Source organism: Monodelphis domestica, chromosome 3 (genome assembly GCF_027887165.1).
Source record: "Monodelphis domestica isolate mMonDom1 chromosome 3, mMonDom1.pri, whole genome shotgun sequence".
Lineage (NCBI taxonomy): Eukaryota > Metazoa > Chordata > Mammalia > Didelphimorphia > Didelphidae > Monodelphis > Monodelphis domestica.
The window spans coordinates 441,070,490-441,095,608 of NC_077229.1; the positions used below are offsets into that span (position 1 = coordinate 441,070,490).

General features: G+C 36.3%; 1 protein-coding gene across 2 annotated transcripts in view; it reads right to left on the minus strand.

The window, feature by feature from the left end:
* The window catches only part of PRLR (prolactin receptor), a 259,059-nt gene that overhangs the window by 117,984 nt on the left and 115,956 nt on the right, over positions 1-25,119 (minus strand). The gene's annotated exons all lie outside the window — the stretch shown is intronic.

Consider the following 25,119-nt stretch of genomic DNA (forward strand, 5'->3'; position numbering starts at 1 on the left):
CATTTGGGATTTTCTCAGTGAAGATAAGGGAGTGAGTTGCCATTTCCTTTTCTGGGTCATGTTAGAGATGGGGAAACTGAGATAAATAACCAAGGTTAAGTGACTAGCAAGTGTTTGCAGCCAGATTTGAACACAGGAGGATGAGTGTCCTTGACACCAGGCCCAGCACTCTATCCACTCTACCACGTAGTTGCCCTTTTACAACATTTTGTGCCATTCTACAATACAATAAAAACAATGAATTCATTTTATTTTAAGATTTTGTGTCTTATGAATAACAAACAATGAGATTCAAGAATTTTCTGAGGAAGGATTACTTTGTTAATTTGCAACTTTTTCGTTAATCTTATGGGCCAAAGTTTTAATCCCTGAATAATTCACATAGTTGAGCAGAAGGCCACCTAGAAAGCTTTTTCTAGATTTCTCCTGTGCTTCCATTAACATCACACAAGGTTCTAGGACAGTCTTTGCTCAGGAATCTCCCGAGTCTTAACATCAAGTGAAGCATTAAAGAAGAAGCTAGATGTTCATATGAGGTGTTCTCTAACATCAGGGAGAAAATCCTTCAAAAAGACTGAACAAAAGGAAGAATCAGTATTAGTGGTAAAGTTCTCCAAATGCTCCCATTTGTAGATGAAACTCTATTGATCATTTTCCAGCCTCACCATTGAAATCAATAGCCACGGAGAAGAGATAGAACCATCAACACTGGAAAAACAGTGGGTGAAAAACTCCATTTTACCTAACTAATAACATAAGACTAGATAAGGATATGGATATAGCTACCTTAAGCAGGTGCTGCAGGTGGCTGAGAATGAAGCAAGAGGAGAGTTTAATTATATTCTGGAAATTGCACAGGTACTTCCAACAAATTGGAAACAACTCACCACCAGCTAATGCCATTTCTTTGATTTTTTATTGTCTCTCAATTGTGTTGCAGCAACATAATCTCAGAAGAATTAACATGCCAACTAAAAGGACAATGGGAAAAGTGCATGGTGAATTTAAGCAGTTGACTATGAAAGAGGCAGCCTGGAAGAGAGTGTTGGACTTGGAATCAGGATGACTTGGATTAAAATCCTTCATCTGATATTAGCTGTAAGACTTGGAACAACTTATATAAATGCTCTGAGCCTCAGTTGACTCATTTGTAAAATAGTTATAATGATAGCTCCTACCTTATAGATCATTTACCAGAATCAAATGAAATAATACATGTAAAACAAAAAACATCAATCTATACACATCAACTTCTATCACAACAGATTTTCAAAGGCATGGATAACTGGAAAAGACAATAGCCCTATTCACTAAGAATGATGGTTTAAAATGTTTTTGTTTTTTTTTTAAAGGACTGATCCCTGGGTAGATCCTCTATCAGGAAAATGTAGAGAAGAATTACATAGAGTAAGAATAGATTTCAATTTACACTTGTGGAGAGGAGAATATCCACACTGATAGAGTCATAAAACCAAGTACTGTTGGTTCTTATGAACCAATTGAAAGAACTCAACCAGAAACAGTTTTCAACACATTTGTTTTAGGAGGAGGTGAAACAAATACATTTGTATGAGTAATCAACTACTATATATTGCTGATTGAGTTTTATAATTTTCCTTGTCTTAATGAAAAAAATAGCATCAGTAGCTTTCCAGAGCATAGTTACTCAGATCCAGTCACTCACATGGAGGATTGCTAAGCAAAGTATTTGTTACTTGACAATTTTCTAGAAAAGCTATGCTGAGAGGTTGAGATAAAGCCTTTGAAGGAGTTATTCCTGGGGAATTACTTTGCAGTTTGGATACTCATTCATCTCATGGGACCATAACTCCAGAGGTCAACCAGAGGGTTTACTGTACCAGAGATATCTACCAACCAGCCTTAATGTTTTTCTTAAGATCATGAGAGATTAAGGAAATCTCTCAAGAAAGTTAGGTCCACAGTATCTCATATCCTATACCAAAAGAAGATCAAAATGGGTATATGATTTAGACATAAAGGGTGATACCATAAGTGAATTAGGGGAACACAGAATAGTTTACAGGCCAGATCTATGAATTTATGACCAAATGAGATGGATAACAAGCATTGCAAGATTTTTATCATATTGCATTTAAAAATTTTTGTACAAACAAAACCAATGCAACCAAGATTAGAAGGGAAATAAAAAAAACTGGAAATAAAAAACTATTTTACATAGTAAATTTCTCTTATAAATTAATTATGGTCTAATTTTTTAAATTTATAGAGAACTAAGTTAAATTTATGAAAGTATTAATCATTCCCCAGTTGACAAATGGTCAAAAGATATAAATAAGCATTTTTCAGATGAAGATATCAAACCTATCAATAATCATATAAAAAAGTTCTAAATCAGAGAAAAGTAAATAAAATAACTCTGAGATACCAATTCATATTTATTAGATTGGCCAACATGACAGTAAAGGAAAGTAACAAATGGTGGAGGGGATGTGGCAAAATTGGGACACTAACACATTGTTGGTGTAGTTGTGAACTAATCCAATCATTCTTGAGGGCAATTTGGACTTTGCTCAAAGGCTATAAAAGTGTGCATACCCTTTGATACTGTAATACCACCACTAAGTCTGTATCTCAAAGAGATCATAAAAATGGAGAAAGAATCTACTTGTACAAAAATATTTATATTCACTCTTTTTGTGGTGGTAAAGAATTGGAAATTGGTGAGAAGTCCCTCAATTGGGGAATAGCTGAACAAATTCTGATATATAATAGTGATGGAATGCCATTGTGCTAAGAGAAACGATAAGAAGGATGATTTCAGAGGAAAAAAAAACTAGAAAGACTTACAAAAGCTGATGCAAAGTGAAATGAACAGAAGTAGGAGAACATTATATACAGAAACATCAATATTGTGGAATGATCAATTGTGAAAGACTTAGGTACTCTTGGCAATACAATGATCCAGTATAATTCTGAGGGACTGATGACAAAGAATGCTAGCTACCTTCACAGAAAGAATTATTGCAGTTGGAATACAGATCAAAGGATAATTATCTTTCAGAGTAGTTTATTTATGGTTTTATTTTAGGATTTTGGTTTTATATTAGTATTTTCTTACAACTATGACTGATGTAGAAGTATGATTTGTGTGATATTATACATATAAACTAGATCAAATTGCTTACTATTTCCAAGAACAGGGAAGAAGAGGGAAGTTTGGATCTTATAATTCCAGAAAACATATGTTGAAAGTTGACATTATATTGAATTGGGAAAATAAAATCTTTTTTTTTAAAAAGAGAAAGTTAGGTCTAAGAAAAAGCAGTGAATGCAAAACTGCCAAGCTAGAAATTATGGAATTTACCACCAGGATGATTTAAAGAACAAGATTCTAATTATTCAGAAACAAAAAAGAGGCATAATTAATTGCAGTTAGAGGGTTTTATTTTGATATTTGCCACCTATGTTGTATTCTGAGAATTTCTATGCTTTGTGGAGGAGGGACTGTTGGTTTAGTGTTTTTTTTTCCTTTTTCTTTCCCCCTATTTTCCTGTTTATGTTGCTTTGGGGACTTTTAGCCAATGTTTTATGGAGGTGCAGATACTTTGTCCCAGTCGGTGGCCAGTGCCATATTTTGTGCTGAGTATTCCTAGTCTACTCTGCTGGCTGCTCTATTTACAAGAAAGGCAGCTGATAATAAGACCTTAACCTTCCAGAAAGAGACTGGCTGGGAGATTTTAGAATTGGTCACAAAGGCCAAAGAGCCAGAAATTTTTTAGAAATTGGTTTTGGTGACACCCAAAGACTAATCTTCCTAAATTCAAATCCAACCTCAGATACTTTCTAACTGTGTGACCCTGGACAAGTCATTTAACCCTTTTTGCCTTAGGTTCCTCATCTGTGACATGTATCTTTGAATCTTTATTATTTATTTTAGCACCTTTCCGAAGAAAACCTCAAAAAGGGATCAGAAAGAATTGGATACTATTGAAAACAACTGAACAGCAGCAATATATTTAAAATATTTTGTAAAACTTAAAGTGATATATAGACAACTGTTTTCATTTATTATTAGCATTGCCAATGTAAAAAGAGGCGTTTCTAACAATTAGTGTTAACTAGAAATGGAATATTATCCATTGCTATACATGTTTCTATTTTCTAGTTGGAAAAACAGCATTAATAAGCCTTCTAGAGCACAGCTACTAGGAACATATATGAGGGGGGTTCCTCACCCATCACAGGAGGCCTCTAAATGGACTGAAGGATACCTTGAAAGAATACTTTAGAGGGAAGACCTGTTTAGTTATGGGTTAGACTGGATAAAATCTGATGTCTTTTTGAACTTGAGTTTTTGCAGTCTTCTATGTTTTTCAAATCATCTGATAGATCTATGCTGACCCACGCTCATTCTGCTGATTCTTATGATTGGTACTGGTCATTTTTCATGTGCCAATGAAAGGTTAGAAAGATTAACTGGTTAGTTCAGAGATTTCTCTGGTCAGAGCTTGAAGCTCTAACTGATTCCTACAACTGACTTCATATCTATACTCATACATTTCAGAGAGCTAAAAAAGTGAAAATACTGTCATACATTTACCTTAGGTAAGAAAAATGACCAAATCAATGAAAGAAAGGTACACCTACACTTCTATTGTAAATATTAGTTTCTTCTTTCATTAAAAATTTCCCTCTTTTTGAGGGTCATTCTTGAATTAAAATTGTTTAAAAAAATTCCACACTACATTTTCATAGAGTAGCATAGCATGAAACAAGAGAGGACCAGAAGGAAGTTCAAGTCCTACCTTGGCTAATTAAAAACAAACAAAAATCCCTTATCTTCTGTTGTAGAATTGATAATTAGTATCAATTCCAAGGAAGAAGAGTGACCAGGGCTAGTTAAGTGACTTGCCCAAGATCACACAGCCAGGAAGGATTTGAACCTTCCTAGGTTTTAAATCCAGGTCCTTTTGAATTCAGGGCTCGGATCAAATCCATTGAGCTACCTAACTGCCTACTTTAACTATGTGACCCTGAGTAATCTTCCAGTACCCTAGGCAGTTTTCAGACTGTAATGTTAACAATAATAATAATAATAAACAACCATCTATCTATCACTTTAAGTTTTGCAAAGTATTTTATACCTATTATTTCAGTTTATCCTGATCTGCACAGCCCAATGCAGCTCAGAACTCCTGAATCCACCAGCCTCAGTCTCCTGGAGTAGCAGATATTATAGACTTTTGCCACCATATCCAACCCACCTTTTTTTTTAATACCAATATTCCACCACTATCACTCTATAACTAGAGTAACACTTCATAAACATCATTCCTGTGTTCCTATAGTAATTGGCAACAAACTTAGTTGCTTAATATTCCTAGTTTGATAGAATATTATTAGATCATAGTCATGCCAGGGTTACAGTTGTCTAGTTCTTTCCACTTGTCCCTAGAGAATGAATCAAGCACTTTCAAGACATAACCTCTTCTTTCCTCCTAAGCTATTCCCATTGAAACTGTGCCAACTCTTATTTGGTGCCCTCAAATAGTGGGCAGCTGTTGTTAATGTTCCCCTTGTAAAAATAGTGCCTAAATAAAAGGCTATCCATATCCTTGGTACAATTCAGGACTAGAGGTAGAGAAAAGCTTAGTTTATATCTGCTCTGACTAATCTAGCTTTTTAATGATCTCCTTTTTTAGTTTGGTTTATGTTAGCATAGATCCTATAATCTTTATTAGATTTGAAAGAAATTCCACTGCCCAAGTTTTCAGTGTCTCTTTCGGGGATCCATTTAGGTTTGCCGTGCCATATCTATCTGCTTGTTCTGCTATTTAGCACATTTCAAACTCTTCCCTCAAGAGTTTTCATCTTGTCTCAGTCCCTTGGTTCTGGGGGTGACAAGGGACCAAGCAGAGAAGCCCTTTCTCTTTATTTTTTTAATTTTTTAAATTTTCTTTTCCTTTCTCTTAAGACCTTGGGGAGATGGTTTTAGGGAGTAGGATGGTTTTCGAAGCTCATTGCCTGAACTTGCAGTTTCAGAAACTTGATAGTTGAGGTATTTCAAATTTACTTTTTTTTCCCTTAAAGTCTTCAAGGATCATTAATCCCCTGGAAATCGGTCCGCTCAGCTCCTGTGAATGCAAACAAAAGCTTGCAAATTCAAGGTCTGAGTTCTTTTTTTTTTTTAATTTATTTTTAAAAAACCCTTGCCTTCTGTCTTGGAGTCAATACTGTCAATACTAGGTCTGGCTCTCAATCCACTGAGCCACCCAGCTGCCCCCCGTCTGGGTTCTTGAATAAGACTTCTTATTAGTGTGGAGAACAGAATTTCTTGAGGCAAGTTTTTATCTTCTTTGAGTCTTCTATGACCTTTTCGCCCCAACCCATGCTCCCAGCAAACCACCTTGCTTTCCGTTGCCAGGGGCCACTAGGATTTCTGAGAAACTGGGCAACAAGCCAAGCCTGAACAATTACGGGCTGGAGTGTGCCCTCCGGTTAGGTTAGGGGACGTGCTCCCTTTTTCCGTCAGAGCTGAACTCGGGCTAGTTTGGGGTTCCCCTGGAGAGGGTTGTCTGCTCCCTAGCCGCGCTCTGTACAAAATCTGTTTACGTCACTGGACAGGCATCAAGAAAACTAAGTAGCTCTTGGAATATTGAAATGCTACTAGAAAGCCCTACCAAGAAGAGAAGTCTGATGAGGGGATTAGTAGATGTAGGACTACTGAGAGAAAAATTCTGCCAGCTAAATGCCAGTCATCGGAGATGAGATCACAGCCTGGTTGACTGGGAGCTCCTTTGCAGGGGCCTCATTTTCCCTGGTGTTGTTTCTAAAAATAGATATAGCTAGAGCTCCAGCCAGCCATACTTATGGACTTAAGCAAATCTATCGATATTGATAGAGATATCTATCAAATTAGAATTTTCATTCTAAATCTATTATCCTCTGATATGATCCCCTCCTTCCTAGATACAAAGAAAAACAATTAAGCAAAAATGACCCATTCATCATACAACCTTGGTGTTTCTTTGAAAGTAATTTTTCTCCACTTTAAAAGCTTTAAACTGGATTTTGAAAGGCACGAAAAAGGTCTTAAAATGGTCTCTTTTTTGTTCTCTTCAACCTTAACCCTCCCTTCATCATCTATGGCACTCACTAATTAATTATCCTTCTGTAATGGTGAGAATTTGAAAAATAAAATGTTTCTTATTTAGATTCTCATTATATTTTGAGACTCCTGAAGATAAAGCTTATTATTCTAAAATGCTTTGTATTTTGACTTTTTATGCACAGAAAAACAAGTGGGATATGGAAGAAATGACCTCTGACTTTTATTTCTAAGCCCCAGTGGCTGGAATTTGCTCCTGGGGAAAGATGCAAGCTAACCAGACCTTGGAGACTTTCTTGGTTTTCAGCTAAATCCTCAGACTTTCTAAATTCCCAATGTAGGATGGTGAGATAAGAATGTCTTCAAGGATTCCATAACACAACTTTCTCCTGATTAATAATTCCTAATTTTTATTTACCTCACATCACAAAATATGTTATTCATAGCAATGTCATGAGTTACAGAATAGAAATATATTAATCACACTTTACAGATGGGGAAATTGAGGCTTTAAGAGATTAAGTGACCTAAGAGGGGACTAGGGGAACTGACCTAAAGTAAATCACTGGTTCAAAATGATATAGCTAAAGAAGAAAGGTCAGAACTAGGGGAAGATATCAAAATGCCAGGGAATCCACAAGTGACAATCATAACATTGAATGTGAATGGAATGAACTCACCCATAAAACATAGACAAATAGCAGATTGGATTAGAACCCAAAACCCTACCATTTGTTGTCTTCAAGAAACACATATGAGGTGAGTTGATACTCACAAGGTTAGAATTAAAGGATGGAGTAAGACCTTTTGGGCCTCAACTGATATAAAGAAGGCACGAGTGGCAATCATGATAGCTGACAAAGCCAAAGCAAAAATAGACCTGATCAAAAGGGATAGGGAAGGTAAATATATTCTGTTAAAAGGGAGTATAGACAATGAGGAAATATCACTAATCAACATGTATGCACCAAATGGTATAGCATCCAAATTTTTAATGGAGAAACTAGGAGAATTGAAGGAGGAAATAGACAGTAAAACCATATTAGTGGAAGACTTGAACCAACCACTATCAAATTTAGATAAATCAAACCAAAAAATAAACAAGAAAGAGGTAAAAGAGGTGAATGAAATCTTAGAAAAATTAGAGTTAATAGACATATGGAGAAAAATAAATAGGGACAAAAAGGAATACACCTTCTTCTCAGTGCCACATGGCGCATTCACAAAAATAGATCATACACTAGGTCACAGAAACATGGCACTCAAATGCAGAAAAGCAGAAATAATAAATACAGCCTTTTCAGATCATAAAGCAATAAAAATATTGATTGGAAAGGGTACATGGAGAGCCAAATCAAAAATTAATTAGAAATTAAATAATATGGTACTCCAAAATCGGTTAGTTAGAGAAGAAATCATAAAAACAATAATTTCATTGAGGAAAATGACAATGGTGAGACATCCTTTCAAACCTTATGGGATGCAGCCAAAGCAGTACTTAGAGGAAAATTCATATCCATGAGTGCATATATTAACAAATTAGGGAGGACAGAGATCAAGGAATTGGAAATGCAAATCAAAAAACTTGAGAACAAACAAATTAAAACCCCCCAGAAGAAAACCAAACTAGAGATCCTAAAAATTAAGGGAGAAATTAATAAAATTGAAAGTGATAGAACTATTGAGCTAATAAACAAGACTAGAAGCTGGTACTTTGAAAAAACAGACAAAATAGACAAAGTACTGGTCAATCTAATTAAAAAAAGGAAAGAACAAAGGCAAATTAACAGCATCAAGGATGAAAAGGGGGATCTCACCTCCAATGAAGAGGAAATTAAGGCAATCATTAAAAACTACTTTGCCCAACTATATGGCAATAAATATACCAACCTAGGTGATATGGATGAATATTTACAAAAATATAAAATGCCTAGACTAACAGAAGAAGAAATAGATTTCTTAAAAAATCCCATATCAGAAAAAGAAATCCAACAGGCCATCAAAGAACTTCCTAAGAAAAAATCCCCAGGGCCTGATGGATAAACATTCAAAGAACAACTAACCCCAGTACTATACAAACTATTTGACATAATAAGCAAAGAGGGAGTCCTACCAAATTCCTTTTATGACACAAACACGGTACTAATTCCAAAGCCAGGCAGGCCAAAAACAGAGAAAGAAAATTATAGACCAATCTCCCTAATGAATATAGATGCAAAAATCTTAAATAGGATATTAGCAAAAAGACTCCAGCAAGTGATCAGAAGGGTCATTCACCATGATCAAGTAGGATTTATACCAGGGATGCAGGGCTGGTTCAATATTAGGAAAACCATCCACATAATTGACCACATCAACAAGCAAACCAACAAAAATCACATGATTATTTCAATAGATGCAGATAAAGCCTTTGATACAATACAACACCCATTCCTATTAAAAACACTAGAAAGCATAGGAATAGAAGGGTCATTCCTAAAAATAATAAACAGTATATATCTAAAACCATCAACTAATATCATCTGCAATGGGGATAAACTAGATGTATTCCCATTAAGATCAGGAGTGAAACAAGGATGTCCATTATCACCTCTATTATTTGACATTGTACTAGAAACATTAGCAGTAGCAATTAGAGAAGAAAAAGAAATTGAAGGCATTAAAATTGGCAATGAGGAGAGCAAGTTATCACTCTTTGCGGATGACATGATGGTCTACTTAAAGAATCCTAGAGATTCAACCAAAAAGCTAATTGAAATAATCAACAACTTTAGCAAAGTTGCAGGATATAAAATAAACCCACACAAATCATTAGCTTTTCTATATATCTCCAACACAGCTCAGCAGCAAAAACTAGAAAGAGAAATCCCATTCAAAATTACCTTAGACAAAATAAAATACTTAGGAATCTATCTCCTGAGACAAACACAGAAACTTTATGAACACAACTACAAAACACTCTCCACACAACTAAAACTAGACTTGAACAATTGGAAAAACATTAACTGCTCATGGGTAGGATGAAGCAATATAATAAAAATGACCATCCTACCCAAACTCATCTATCTATTTAGTGCCATACCCATGGAACTTCAAAAAAATTTTTTTACTGATCTAGAAAAAACCATAACAAAGTTCATTTGGAAGAACAAAGGATCAAGGATATCCAGGGAAATAATGAAAAAAAATACAAAGGAAGGGGGCCTTGCAGTCCCAGATCTCAGACTATATTATAAAACAGCGGTCATCAAAAGAATTTGGTACTGGCTAAGAGACAGAAAGGAGGATCAGTGGAATAGACTCGGGGTGAGTGATCTCAGCAAGACAGTATATGACAAACCCAAAGATCCAAGCTTTTGGGACAAAAATCCAATATTTCATAAAAACTGCTGGGAAAATTGGAGGACAGTGTGGGTAAGATGAGGTTTGGATCAACACCTCACACCCTACACCAAGAAAAATTCAAAATGGGTGAATGACTTGAACATAAAGAAGGAAACTATAAGAAAATTAGGCGAACACAGAATAGTATACATGTCAGACCTTTGGGAAGGGAGAGGCTTTAAAACCAAGAAAGACATAGAAAGAGTCACAAAATGCAAAATAAATAATCTGGAATACATCAAATTAAAAAGTGTTTGTACAAACAAAACCAATGTAACTAAAATCAGAAGGGAAGCAACAAATTGGGAAACAATCTTCATCAAAACTTCTGACAAAGGTTTAATTACTCAAATTTACAAAGAGCTAAATCAATTGTACAAAAAATCAAGCCATTCTCCAATTGATAAATGGGCAAAGGACATGAACAGGCAGTTCTCAGCCAGAGAAATCAAAACTATTAATATGTACATGAAAAAGTGTTCTAAATCTTTTATAATAAGAGAGATGCAAATCAAAACAACTCTGAGGTCTCACCTCACACCTAGCAGATTGGCTAACAAGACAGCAAAGGAAAGTAGTGAATGCTGGAGGGGATGTGGCAAAGTGGGGAAAGTAATTCATTGCTGGTGGAGTTGTGAACTGATCCAACCATTCTGGAGGGCAATTTGGAACTATGCCCAAAGGGTGATAAAAGACTGTCTGCCCTTTGATCCAGCTATAGCACTGCTGGGTTTGTACCCCAAAGAGATAATAAGTAAAAAGACTTGTACAAGAATATTCATAGCTGCACTCTTTGTGGTAGCCAAAAATTGGAAAATGAGGGGATGCCTTTCAATTGGGGAATGGCTGAACAACTTGTGGTATATGTTGGTGATGGAATACTATTGTGCTAAAAGGAATAATAAAGTGGAGGAATTCCATGGAGACTGGAACGACCTCCAGGAAGTGATGCAGAGAGAGAGGAGCAGAACCAGGAGAACATTGTACACAGAGACTGATACACTGTGGTACAATCGAAGGTAATGGACTTCTCCATTAGTGTCAATGCAGTGTCCCTGAACAATCAGCAGGGATCTAAAAAACGCTATCGACAAGCAGAGGATAAATTGTGGGAGTAAAAACACTGGGGAAAAGCAACTGCTTGACTAAAGGAGTGGAGGGGATACGACTGAGGAGAGACTCTAAATGAACACTCTAGTGCAAATACCAACAACATGGAAATGGGTTCGAACCAGGAACACATGTGATATCCAGTGGAATTGTGCGCCAGCTAAGGGAGAGGTGTTGGGAAGGGGGGTGGGGAGGAAAAGAAAATGATTTTTGTTTCCAATGAATAATGTCTGGAAATGACCAAATAAAATAATGTTTAAAGTGAAAAAAAGAAGAAAAAAGAAAAATAAGGAAGCTAAGGGACTGAATGGGTTAATTTGTGTGGTCTTGAAAGAGTTTATAGAAATGGAAGGTGGGACTGATGAATGGACCTACTAAGTCAGGTCCATCCTAACATCTTGGAGGAACTGATGTCCATTTGTAAGTTTTGTAAGGATTGTTGTGCCAAAATTGCTTTGTTAACCACAAATTGTTATAAAAATATGATTTACTAAGAGATTTGCCTAGGCTTCTCCCTGCTCCCATATATCACTTCCATTTATAAAAAACAAACAAACCTTACCTTCCATCTTAGAATCAATTCTGTGTATTGATTCCAAGGCAGAAGAGGGGTAAGGGCTAGGCAATGGGGGTTAAGTGACTTGCCCAGAGTCACATAGCTAGGAAGTGTCTGAGGCCAGATTTGAACCCAGGACCTCCCACCTCTAGGTCTGGCTCTCAATCCACTAAGCCGCCCAGCTGCCCCCATCTCTTCTATTCTTAAGAGACTTAAAAAAAGTTTTAACAGTTTTACATTGAACAGCAACACAATCATCTAAACTTTCTCAGGAAAAATTTACATTTAAGTGAATTTAAATGCATAGTGTTATAATTTTTAGGCACTTCCTCTAAGTTCAGTGAGGACATTATTAAGTCCTGAAATTCTTGCTATTAATTAGGGAAAGGGCTATGTTATTTGGTCCTATCCCTTCTTTAGTAGATGAGGAAACTGTTAGAGTTACTTGTTCAAGGATTAAATGGGTCAGGAAGAAGGAAAGTCAGGATCTGAATCCCAATTCTCCAATTCCCAATCTACCACTACAACCAGCTGCCTCAAAATTGCATTGAACAGTTTTAGAAATCATATTATAATTTTAGATCATATAAGAAGAATAAAAGCATTGGAGATCCTTCTAAAAAATGATAACAAATCATTCAGATAACATAATAGTATATTCCCAGCAACCATCAATGTTTCAGTATTAGTTTAATGTTAAATTTTAGTTTATCAGCTTGGCCATTCAGTAATCTAACAGGATCCTGAAGGCACTCAGGATTGATCTATTTTAATGGAAGAGTATAGATACTAGAAGTTCCTTGGAATGGGACCCACTGCAGGCTGGTCAAGTTGGGATGCCAAAGTGAGCGTGGGAATATTATCCATAACTATGGGGTAGAATCCGAATACTGGTTACTTGATTAGAATTGGAAGCCAGAAGAGAACACTGGATTCCTTTAAAGAAGCAGAGGGGCACTTAGATCCTATTTTATAGTTTTCTCTTTGACAGCCATCATTTCTGTTGGTGGTGGGCTGCCTCTACTCTGGCTCTCCTGCAGGTCATGAAGAGAAAACAGGTCTTCCAGCAGCAGGAAAGAGAGCTTTTTTGGCCTGGGCTTCTGAAAGACTGGGCACCAGTACCCCTAAGCTTTAGAAGAGCTTTTTTCTTGGGTGTATGCTTCATGCCGAAAAGGAGAAAAAAAGAACTATATCCTTTTCTGGTGGTTTGTCCCCATTGTCATCCAGGTCAGAAAACATCAAACCTTCATCTGTTTGCATTAAAACTAGAACACAGGAAAGCTGCTTCTAGCCCCCAGACACAAACAAACAATGTCAGCAGGAGAGGAAGCCCTTGGTTCTTAAGGGAATTCTTGACTGTTAACTTCAGTGAGCAAACAAACCAGACTTTTCTAAAGAAAAGGTCCACCAGACCTCCAACCCAAAGAATGTGGTGTCGTTTTTCACCACATGAATTTGAAGTTATTTATGTACAGATCCAAGTATTTCCTTTCAATGATCTTAGCATGGAGATTCTGGCATTCTTGGTGTTTTCCACTTAAACCATATTAACAAACAACATTCACTCTCTTACCCATTATAATTGGGGGTACTTGGACTTTTTTCAGAGATCACTTAAACTGGATCTAGGATGGCCCACATTGAGTGGATCCCACCAAGGTAGCATGGTGAAAGTTACCTCATTTCACAGGCACTGATACTAGGCATAACACTCAGAGGAAGGATTGCATCCACAGCCTTGGAGTAACCCTAGGTATACATCAGTGAGATAAAGGATGGTTATGGATGGATTCAGAGAGTTCTCATAATGGTTGACATATGGCCAAGGAAGGGAGAACCAGCCAGAAGATGTAGCCACCCATAAAACTGCCAAAGAAAGTGAGACAAAAAGAAGTAGGTTGGCAAGTAAGCCTATTTGTCAGCAAGGGGGAGGGGAGGAAAGAGAGAAACAATTAAAGTAGAGTTTATTGACCATGAATTTTTTTCATTTTTTAAATTAAAATTTTTTTCATGAATTTAAATTTTTTTAAAAAAAACTGGGTTCCAATATAATTGATTTCCTTTGTATCCTGTATATTTTATGTGCTATATTTAAAATATGTGATATGTTTAGATCATTTTATGTGATCTATTCAAAATATATTTAAAAGAACTAAAATTTTCATTAAACTGCAAAAGGAATTCATGGTATAAACATGTTAACCACTTTTGAATTAGAAGGAAGGGAATGGGGACTGGTGAGGTAGCAAGATATGTCAATAATAAATCATCCAGAGGAATAGAAAGCTAAAATCTAGGATTATCTTTTTTTAAAATGGAAGATGTTTGCTCACTGAAAATTAGCATTCCCTTAGTACCTTTTTAATCATAGGATTTTAGAGGGATTAACAAATAAATAGTGCTCTTTTTCCTTTATCAGTAAGTAAACAGGCTCACAGTATCATCATGGAGTATATTGGTGGCAGATGTGAGAAGGACTCCTACTATTCTGGTGTCTTTTCTAATGAGTCAGCTTACTCACAGAGCTAAGTTTATAAGCATATCTGAGTGACACCATAGTACATCTGGCTAAGTCTGTCCCAATGATGCTTCTGTAGCTAAATGTACTTAGTATTATATCAGGGCCAGTTAGCTCATTGTTTTGCAGCTCAATCCATTACCTATGGGCTTCTTAGTTTTATTCCTAGAATATTTCTGTGAACCATTAAACATGGGAGTTATTTGAAGAAGACATTTTTGTATAAAGAAAGGGCAACTAGAGGAGAGTGAGGAGACTTGGGTTCTATTATATGGGATAGCTAGGTGGCACAGAAGAAGTGAACTTCTCTCTTTCCATGCTACTGACGATTATGATTTTTTGTCCAATTATAGCTCTTTTTGCCTCACTTTCTTATAATTTTATTTTATGGGTAGCCCCAACTTTTGGCTGATCCTCCTTTCCTTGGCCATATGTCAATCATTATGAGAACTCTTTGACTCCATCAACAACCATCCCTAATCTCATTGTTATATACCTGGGTTTCCTTCTTGCTAGGGATGCACTCCTTACTCTAGGTCTGGATTCAGGAAGATCTGAGTTCATATTGAGCCTCAGACACTTATTTAGCCTTAACTGTGGGCAAGTCACTTAAACTTTCCCTGTCTCAGTTTTCTCGGCTATAAAATGAAGAAAATAATAAGACTTACTTCAGAGGGTTACAGTGAGGATCAAATGAAATATCTTTAATATGCATATTACATCTAACAAAGGCTCATTTCCCTATTCCCAGGACTTCTGTTAACTAAATGGATGACCAGTTGGCTAGGCTTAGTCCCCTTAGTTTCCTCATTTGTACAAGACAGAGGTTCTCTTTGATAATGTCCAAGCTCCCTTCCAGCTGGGACATTCACTGACCTTGAAAATACATGTTGTTGTCCAGAAGGGAATAGGACAGAAAAACTTGGATGGCTAAATATAAATCTACTATCCCTGAGAATTACATGTCAAAACAGAGCCCACTGATGCAAGGTCAGCCTTTGCACATAAAGTCCCTTGCTCTACTCATCCTCCAATTTCCTTAACACATTTTGTTGATTGACACTCACATTCATTTTCTCATCTTATTCCCTTAAATCAAAATTTCGAATGTATTTTAGCATCCTTGACTAGGCTTCCACTATCAAAGTGATGAAGTAGAGAATTGAAGCTATTACTTGAATGATTCAGTCCTGAAAAATACCCAAGTCACTTAGACATAAGCTTCTTGTTTTGAGATTTGTCTTTGTTCATGTTGAAGGGTGAATTGGCTGGAGTTCTCTAAAGAAATGCTTCAACCTTCTATTTGGCTTGAATAGTGAAAAGCTGGCCACAGTCAAAATGTTTGGCATGGGTGAAAGATGCTCTTTTCAAAGCCTTTGAAACTGTGTAACTGGTGACAATTTGGAAATGGTAGGTTGTGTGCATGCCTGAACACATTGTTGTACCCAACTCATTCTCCAAAATGTAGGCAAAAAAGGCAAAACTTGGAATTTGGCTGTTTCATTATTGAGATTGGGCATCCGAAGCTGGTGGTCACAATTAATGTGTGTCACTTAGTTACTGAAGAGTGTGCCCAAAGAATTCTTGTGAACTTGAATCTATAGTGCTTTAAAATTTGCAAAATACTTTATGAACATGTTCCTACTTTATCCCAACAATAACCCGGGGAAGTGCTATTATCTCTATTTTACAGATGAGGAAACTGAGGTTAAGTGACTTGTCCAGGATCACACAGCTAGTAAGTGTCTGAGGTAGAGAACTCACCTCTTCCTGTCTTTGTTTTCCAGTCCTCTCTTCATTATGCCAGGTTGTCTCTTACTTGCCAACTATACATTTTTTAATTAGAAAAAATGGCTTGTTAATCACTTTAACAAACGAAACTCTGGTTATAATACAAGAATGATGTATGTATTATGCATACAATTATATTTCATATATGTTAATATTTATATTTATGCCAGTAAGAGTTTCAGTATTTTACAAATGTTTTCACTTTTTCCCTAATTCTCAGAGGCTGTGAAATCCAATATGGACATCAACAACAAACCACAAAACCATAGGTTTGGTTTTAACCAAAGGAACCCATTATGCAGGTATACCTATTCTTCATATTTTTCATACTTCATAAAGTTCATTTCATTGAATTCCTCCCACTGGAAACAAGTAGATAAATACATATAGCAGCAAAATTTAAGAAAAATATAGCAGCAAAATATAATAATCTTCAGAACACTATTTAGCTAGTTGCAATTCTGTGAATTAATTAGTGCCCTATTCAGAACTTCAGAACCCAACGCTTAGAATGATTGGAAAGATTGGAAGAGAATTCAGAGGCCATATCATCCCATCCTCACTTTACAAATGATGAAATGCAGTATAGAGGGATAGTAGTGCCATGATTGGTACTCATGCTTGTTTCCCAATTCAGAACTTTTTCCATTCTAGCATTTTCCTCTAACACTGCAAATTTTTAACTCTCAAATTGCACGTCATTGAATTATTCTTAGAATCATTGGTATGGGGGAGGTGGTGAGTCTGATGAAATATCAACCCCTTCAGAGTCTCAGGACAAGACATTATGATATGATTTTTTTTTCTGCTCCTTGTGCCCAGAAGGATCAGAAAGATAAGGGATCATTTGCCTGGTGGCTTGGGAAGCATCCTGTACTTTTTGTACATTTCTATTAAGCAAGGGGAAAGCTTGTTCTTCCTGAAAGCTCTTAAAAATGGCTTATGTCTAATGGAGATTAGATGCCCCTTGTTACTGCCAACCACTGGCAAATAACTAAGAGAATAATGAAATGATGTGTTGATGTCAGTCTTCATTCATTCATTCAACAAACATATATTAAACACTCACTGTATGCAGAGAATTGTATTGGGCACTAAGTAGAATACAACATTTAAATAAGACTCAGTACTTGAAGTCAAGAAAGACCCAAAGTGAGACATCATGACCAGAAAGGAATGAATGAAGGCAGAAATTATTTGTCTCCATCTTCCTTTTTCTTCTTATTGATTCTGGTCATTTGTTGATATCATGTATTTTCAAAGGAAACCCTGAGAAGTGATATTCCTCAGTAGATACCCAGTTACAGTATAAATACTGATTTATACAATAGATGGGTTCCTAGAAATTTTAACGTAAATTCAGTCCTTGATTCCTATTGACTTTCATTAGATGTCCAAAGACATTGTATCCTCATTTCTCATTCATCTTCAGTATGCAGTGTATTTCAGTTTGAGCAGAGTATCATAGATTAAAACCTGGAAGGAACCTTGCCTTAAATTCAGATTTCTCTGCCACTGGACTGTCCACCAAGTAATAAATGACTTATAAACATAGTTGTAGCTTCTACCCAAATACCTTTCCAAAGTCTGAGGGCTAGTAGACTAGAGGAAGCATGGGAAACTAACCAGAAGTCACAGTTTAGACCTTTGGCTATTTTACAGAGCCAAATTTAAAGAAGACATCAGAAACTCTACAGAATTACAGTTAACTCTCTAAACCAGGAGCAGATACACATAGCTGATCATCTGATATTCAGTTCTCAGAGGGTTAATTAGGCCAGAGGTTCTGGCCTCTATGGGAACCAGGCCTAATACAGGGGAGAACAAGCAAGAGTCTTTCCCAGGAAGAAAACCTCTGACAGGTCTCTCTTTTTTCTCCCTCTGTAGTTACAAATAACATCCAAGTATTCTCTGCATTGTGTGGGTATGGTGAAGACAGAAGAACTGTTTTTTCTGCATTGAAAAAGGGAAGGTGGGAGGTACTTTTTGAAATTTTATCTCAAGACTCAGATTCCCTAGCTATGGAATTGACTATAAACAACTGTCTGAAAACATTGTCTATAAACCCAATCTCCTATAGGACCTATTATTTAAAAGATCTCAGATCTGTCACATGAAGAATTCTTAATACAAACAAGATCCTCCCAATGTAATTTCTCTTGATTGTGTTTTTTTTAACAACAGGTTTTTCTAAAGCACTTCCTAAGATAATAAGAGTAATAGTGGTAAAAACAGAACTAGTTTTCCCACTGATAATCAAAGTGTTTTTAAAGTGAAGGGCTTAGGCAGTGCCGTGGACTGGGTCTTTGGTACTAAGGTTACAAGCTCCCTTGATTTTCAGAAATACCCCCACCAGAATAATTATCATGATATCCTCCTTCTCCTCCAAAGGTATCCATATGTATGTATCCATATGTATTTATCCTCATGTAGGATCACCCTCCTCAATCCTGGGTTGTAGATTTGTCAGAGAGTGTAACTAAATTTGATTAATGGAAGAAAGGAAGAAGGGAGATATTCTATTGCAAACCTTTTTATTGGGTTATTTCATTGGGTGGCTTTATATTGAACACATGTGGAAAGAGGGTGCACTTTGGGCACTTGATCTCTAAAAGGTTTGCCATAACTGCTCTAGGTCCTGGCTTTATAAGGATAGCTCAAGTTTTATCATGGGCAAGGGAAACAAGCTTTGTTTTCTAGGGGACAGTGAAACTAAGGGATGGTAAATACATTTTTACTTTAAAATGACCCAGTGTTTGGTTGATGCCATACTGTAGGAACTAGAAATAGTCTCTCTCTCTCTCTCTCTCTCTCTCTCTCTCTCTCTCTCTCTCTCTCTCTCTCTCTCTCTCTCTCTCTCAGCAAAACTGTAATTTAGACAAAGTTTGTGTTTGGTAAGTTGTGGGAGAAACACAAACTGGAGCTCAAACTGTTCAATCCAAAAGTAAGAAAAGAATTTATTTGAAGACAGAGATTTTTAATATAGTATAATAGTCTAATATCTGATGGAATAGCCTAGAGGCTAATTGAACAGCCTTGAGGTTGATGGATGAACCTTGGACCTGATGGAGTAGCTCTTGAGTTGGTGGAATAGCACTTCTATAACTGATGGAATAGCAGTTTCCTTGTGTAAATCAGGGTTTGTAGAATTATTGAGGGTTTGGGAGCTTATTACCTCCCATTCCAGGAAAATCTCTACCTTTTCTCAGAATAATTCACTCCTGGATATTACAGGTGTGGTTTGGGGTCTAACATATCATGGGTGAACTTGGAGACACCAGAAAGGGAATAAGGAGCATGGGCAGATTTAGTGCACATGTCCCATATTTCCCTCATTGACTCACTTGTCATGATTTGTCAGTGTAGAAGAGATCTCACTGCTCTTCTGGAATCCCTTCATCAAAAACAGGAACATGGAAGGTGGGGAATACAGTATGGTAAATTACCACTATGGGTAATTGATAATGCCTAACAGTTCAGAACTAAGATAAAAACAGAACAATATGAGTCATTAATAATACCAAATAGCACAAAGCTGATGCCCAGTACAGGACATTATGGATCCAGTATAGGTGATTAATAGTACAGAATGGTTCATTGATTAATAATACAGGTTCTGTAATTTATGTTTGACATGCTGAAACTACAGATTTTGTATTTTATGCTTAACTACTGACAATTGGTGAAAACAATACGATTTTAGAATACGAAGGTCCTGCTTGCATCATTGCCCATTATTACCCACTGCCCACCTCCATCAGGTAATCTCTTATCCCCTTGGTCAGTATCTCTTTTCTTTCTCTCATCAGTTCTTTCCCATTCCACTTCACCCCAGGGACTTACTTCTGCTGGATCTTTCTCATCTGGTTATCAGTTTGAAAAAAACTATCTTGAACAAAGTGTTTTTTAGATACTCAGGAATCAAACATTAATGGTAAGGTGAAGGGAAGAAGCAATGAGGTTGAAATATTTGTCCAGAAGGCCTTGACCAGGGCTTCCTTCTTTCTCCTTGAGCAGCTAGCCTTGGTAGCCAGGGACACAGTCACCCTATGACATGACAGAAAGTTGAAGGAACATGCCCTGGGCTCCACACAGTACAGGATGGGGGCTCATAAATCAGTTGAGAGTTCATTCAGAAGCTAAGGGAATAAACCTGGTTTGAGAAACATAAATCATGAGCCAGAAGAAAAAAGGAATGAGGAAAACAGAAAGTAGGACTTTGCCATTCACAAATCCTCTGGGAAGAACAATGTACCAGATCTTGATGATATACTTACTAAACCAGTTTGCTAAACCAAATAATCCCTCTCAGTAACTCAGTTTTTGTTCCTTTTTGACTTTTCTGTATCTTACCTTTCTTTTAAAAAAAATAAAGACAAGACAAAGAGGATTCAGAAAAAAAATTGGGAAATAAATACAGAAGAAGGATATTAGCATAAAGTACTTTTTTTTTCTCTTGAAGGATTCCAGGGAAATTTTGAAATTTATTCTGTGACCTTAAGAATGACTATTATTATTATTATTATTATTATATTTTGAGACTGGTTGGTTTTCTCTCATTCTCAAAGACTAAGAATTTTATTTTAGAGGTATCCTTGAAAACTATCTGAATTCACACTATGTAAATTATTTGTTCTTTAAAGATGTCAATTATGGCCAATATTATTTAATATGGTTTTAGAATTGCTAGAAATAGTAATAAGAGATGAAAAAAGAGATTGAACTAATCAGAATGGACTTTAAGGTTCAGAGAGAGTAAGGACCTGCATTAGGAGAGGAAATTTCTTCCCTATATCAAATGTCTATGTCAAAGGTAATGAAATTCTCCCTTTTGGCAAATGACATGACGGTATATATGAAAACACTAGAGATTTAATTAAAAATTAGTTGAATGTATCAATAATTTTTGCAAAGTAACAGTATATAAAATAAACCCACATAAGTTATAAGCATCTCTCTATATCACCAACAAAGTCCTGCAAAAAGACACAAGATATAACCATTTAATAATAGCATATTTTCACTAGTCAGTCTAATTAAAAAAAGGAAAGAAAAAGCCAAATTGACAGTATACAAGATGAAAAGGGAGACCTCACCTCTAATGATGAGGAAATCAAGGCAATCATTAAAAACTACTATGCCCAATTATATGGCAAAAAATATGGCAATCTACGTGATATGGATGAATACTTACAAATATATAAATTGCCTAGACTAAAAGAAGAAGAAATAAATTATCTAAACAACCCCATATCAGAAAAAGAAATTGAACAAGCCATCAAAGAACTCCCTAAGAAAAAATCCCCAGGTCCAGACGGATTCACAAATGAATTCTATCAAACATTCAAAGAACAGCTAACCCCAATACTATACAAACTATTTGACAGAATAAGCCAAGAAGGAGTTCTACCAAATTCTTTTTACAACACAAACTTGGTACTGATCCCAAAGCCAGGCAGGTTAAAAACAGAGAAAAAAAAACTATAGGCCAATCTCCCTAATGAATATAGATGCAAAAATCTTAAATAGGATACTAGCAAAAAGACTCCAGCAAGTGATCAGAAGGGTCATCCATCATGATCAAGTAGGATTTATACCAGGGATACAAGGATGGTTCAATATTAGGAAAACCATCCACATAATTGACCATATAAACAAGCAAACTGACAAAAATCACATGATTATCTCAATAGATGCAGAAAAAAGCCTTTGACAAAATACAACAGCCATTCCTATTGAAAACACCAGAAAGTATAGGAATAGAAGGGCCTTTTCTAAAAATAATAAACAGTATATACCTAAAACCATCAGCAAACATCATCTGCAATGGGGAAAAACTCAGAGCCTTCCCAATAAGATCAGGAGTCAAACAAGGATGCCCATTATCACCTCTATTATTTAATATTGTACTAGAAACACTAGCAGTAGCAATTAGAGAAGAAAAAGAAATTGAAGGTATTAAAATTGGCAATGAGGAGTCCAAGCTGTCACTCTTTGCGGATGATATGATGATTTACTTAAAGAATCCCAGGGAATCAACCAAAAAGCTAATCAAAATAATCAACAACTTTAGCAAAGTTGGAGGATACAAAACAAATCCACATAAGTCATCAGCATTTCTATATATCTCCAATCCAGTTCAGCAGCAAAAATTAGAAAGAGAAATTCCATTTAAAGTCACCCGAGACAATATAAAATACTTAGGAATCTATCTCCCGAGACAAACACAGGAACTATATGAACACAACTACAAAACACTCTCCACACAATTAAAACTAGATCTAAACAATTAGAAAAACATTGATTGCTCATGGGTGGGACGAGCTAACATAATAAAAATGACCATCCTACCCAAACTTATCTATCTATTTAGTGCCATACCCATGGAACTACCAAAAAACTATTTTATTGAATTAGAGAAAACCATAACAAAGTTCATTTGGAAGAATAAAGGATCAAGGATATCCAGGGAAATAATGAAAAAAAAAATACAAGGAAGGTGGCCTTGCAGTCCCAGATCTCAAACTATATTACAAAGCAGCGGTCATCAAAACAATTTGGTACTGGCTAAGAGACAGAAAGGAGGAACAGTGGAATAGACTTGGGGTAAATGACCTCAGTAAGACAGTCTTTGACAAACCCAAAGACCCCAGTTTTTGGGACAAAAATCCAGTATTTGATAAAAACTGCTGGGAAAATTGAAAGAGTGTGGGAGATATTAGGTTTGGATCAACACCTCACACCCTACACCAAGATAAACTCAGAATGGACGAATGACTTGAATATAAAGAAGGAAACTATAAGTAAATTAGGTGAACACAGAATAGTATACATGTCAGACCTTTGGGAAGGGAAAGATTTTAAAACCAAGCAAGACTTAGGAAGAGTCACAAAATGCAAAATAAATAATTTTGACTACATCAAATTAAAAAGTTTTTGTACAAACAAAACCAATGTAACTAAAATTAGAAGGAAAGCAACAAATTGGGAAACAATCTTCATAACAAAAACCTCTGACAAAGGTCTAATTACTCAAATTTATAAAGAGCTAAGCCAGTTGTACAAAAAATCAAGCCATTCTCCAATTGAAAAACGGGCAAGGGACATGAATAGGCAATTTTCAGTTAAAGAAATCAAGACTATTAATAAGCACATGAGAAAGTGTTCTAGATCTCTTATAATCAGAGAGATGCAAATCAAAACAGCTTTGAGGTATCACCTCACACCTAGCAAATTGTTCAACATGACAGCAAAGGAAAGTAGTGAATGCTGGAGGGGATGTGGCAAAGTGGGGACACTAATTCATTGCTGGTGGAGTTGTGAATTGATCCAACCATTCTGGAGGGCAATTTGGAACTATGCCCAAAGGGTGATAAAAGACTGTCTGCCCTTTGATCCAGCCATAGCACTGCTGGGTTTGTACCCCAAAGAGATAATAAGTAAAAAGACATGTACAAGAATATTCATAGCTGCACTCTTTGTGGTAGCCAAAAATTGGAAAATGAGGGGATGCCTTTCAATTGGGGAATGGCTGAACAACTTGTGGTATATGTTGGTGATGGAATACTATTGTGCTAAAAGGAATAATAAAGTGGAGGAGTTCCATGGAGACTGGAACGACCCTCAGGAAGTGATGCAGAGTGAGAGGAGCAGAACCAGGAGAACATTGTACACAGAGACTGATACACTGTGGCACAAGAGAACGTAATGGACTTCTCCAGTAATGGCTTTACAATGTCCCTGAACAACCTGCAGCGATCTACGAGAAAAAACAAACAAACAAACAAACAAACAAACAAAAAACTATCCTCAAGCAGAGGACAAACTGAGGGAGTAAAAACACGGAGGAAAAGCAACTGCTTGACTACAGAGGTTGAGGGGTCATGATTGAGGAGAGACGCTAAATGAGCGCCCTAATGCAAATACCAACAACAAGGAAATGGGTTCAGAGCAAGGACACATGTGATACCCAGACGAATCGGCTAAGGAATCAGCTAGGTAAGGGGTGGTGGGGGGTTGGGGGGGAGGAAAAGAAAATTATCTGTTTCTAAAGAACAATGTATGAAAATGACCAAATAAAATAATGTTAAAAAAAATCAGATCCAGATCACTTGAACAGCTCTGGCTTTGTGTTCAAGGTAATCCTTTCCCTCTCTCACTCACTTTTTCTCTCACTCATTGCTGTTGGGCAGTTTGCTCAAAAATGAGAGCAATCTGTTATTATGCTCAAAGAGTTCCAAATCTGTTCATACCTTTTAACCCAGTAATACTACTATTGCTTTTGTTTCCTAAAGTGAACAGGGAAAAGGGAAAAGAACCTCTATGCAAAAAATATTTATAGTAGCTTGCTTTGTGGTGCAATGAACTGGAAATTGAAGGGATGCCCCCAGTCAATGCAGGAGTGGCTGAACAAGTTGTGACATATGATTTGATGGAATACACCATAAGAACAGGCTAGTTTTGGAAAAACATGGGAAGAGCAACATGAAATTATCAAGAGTCAAAAGAGTAGATCCAAAGAACATTATAAACAGCAACAGAAATATTATTTGATGAATGGTGCGTATGTCCAACTCCAAAGAAAGAACTGATAAATAGAAATAAGTAAGGCATAGTTTATACACATACACAGGTCTTTTTATCAAATGATGCCTTCTCTAATGATGGGAG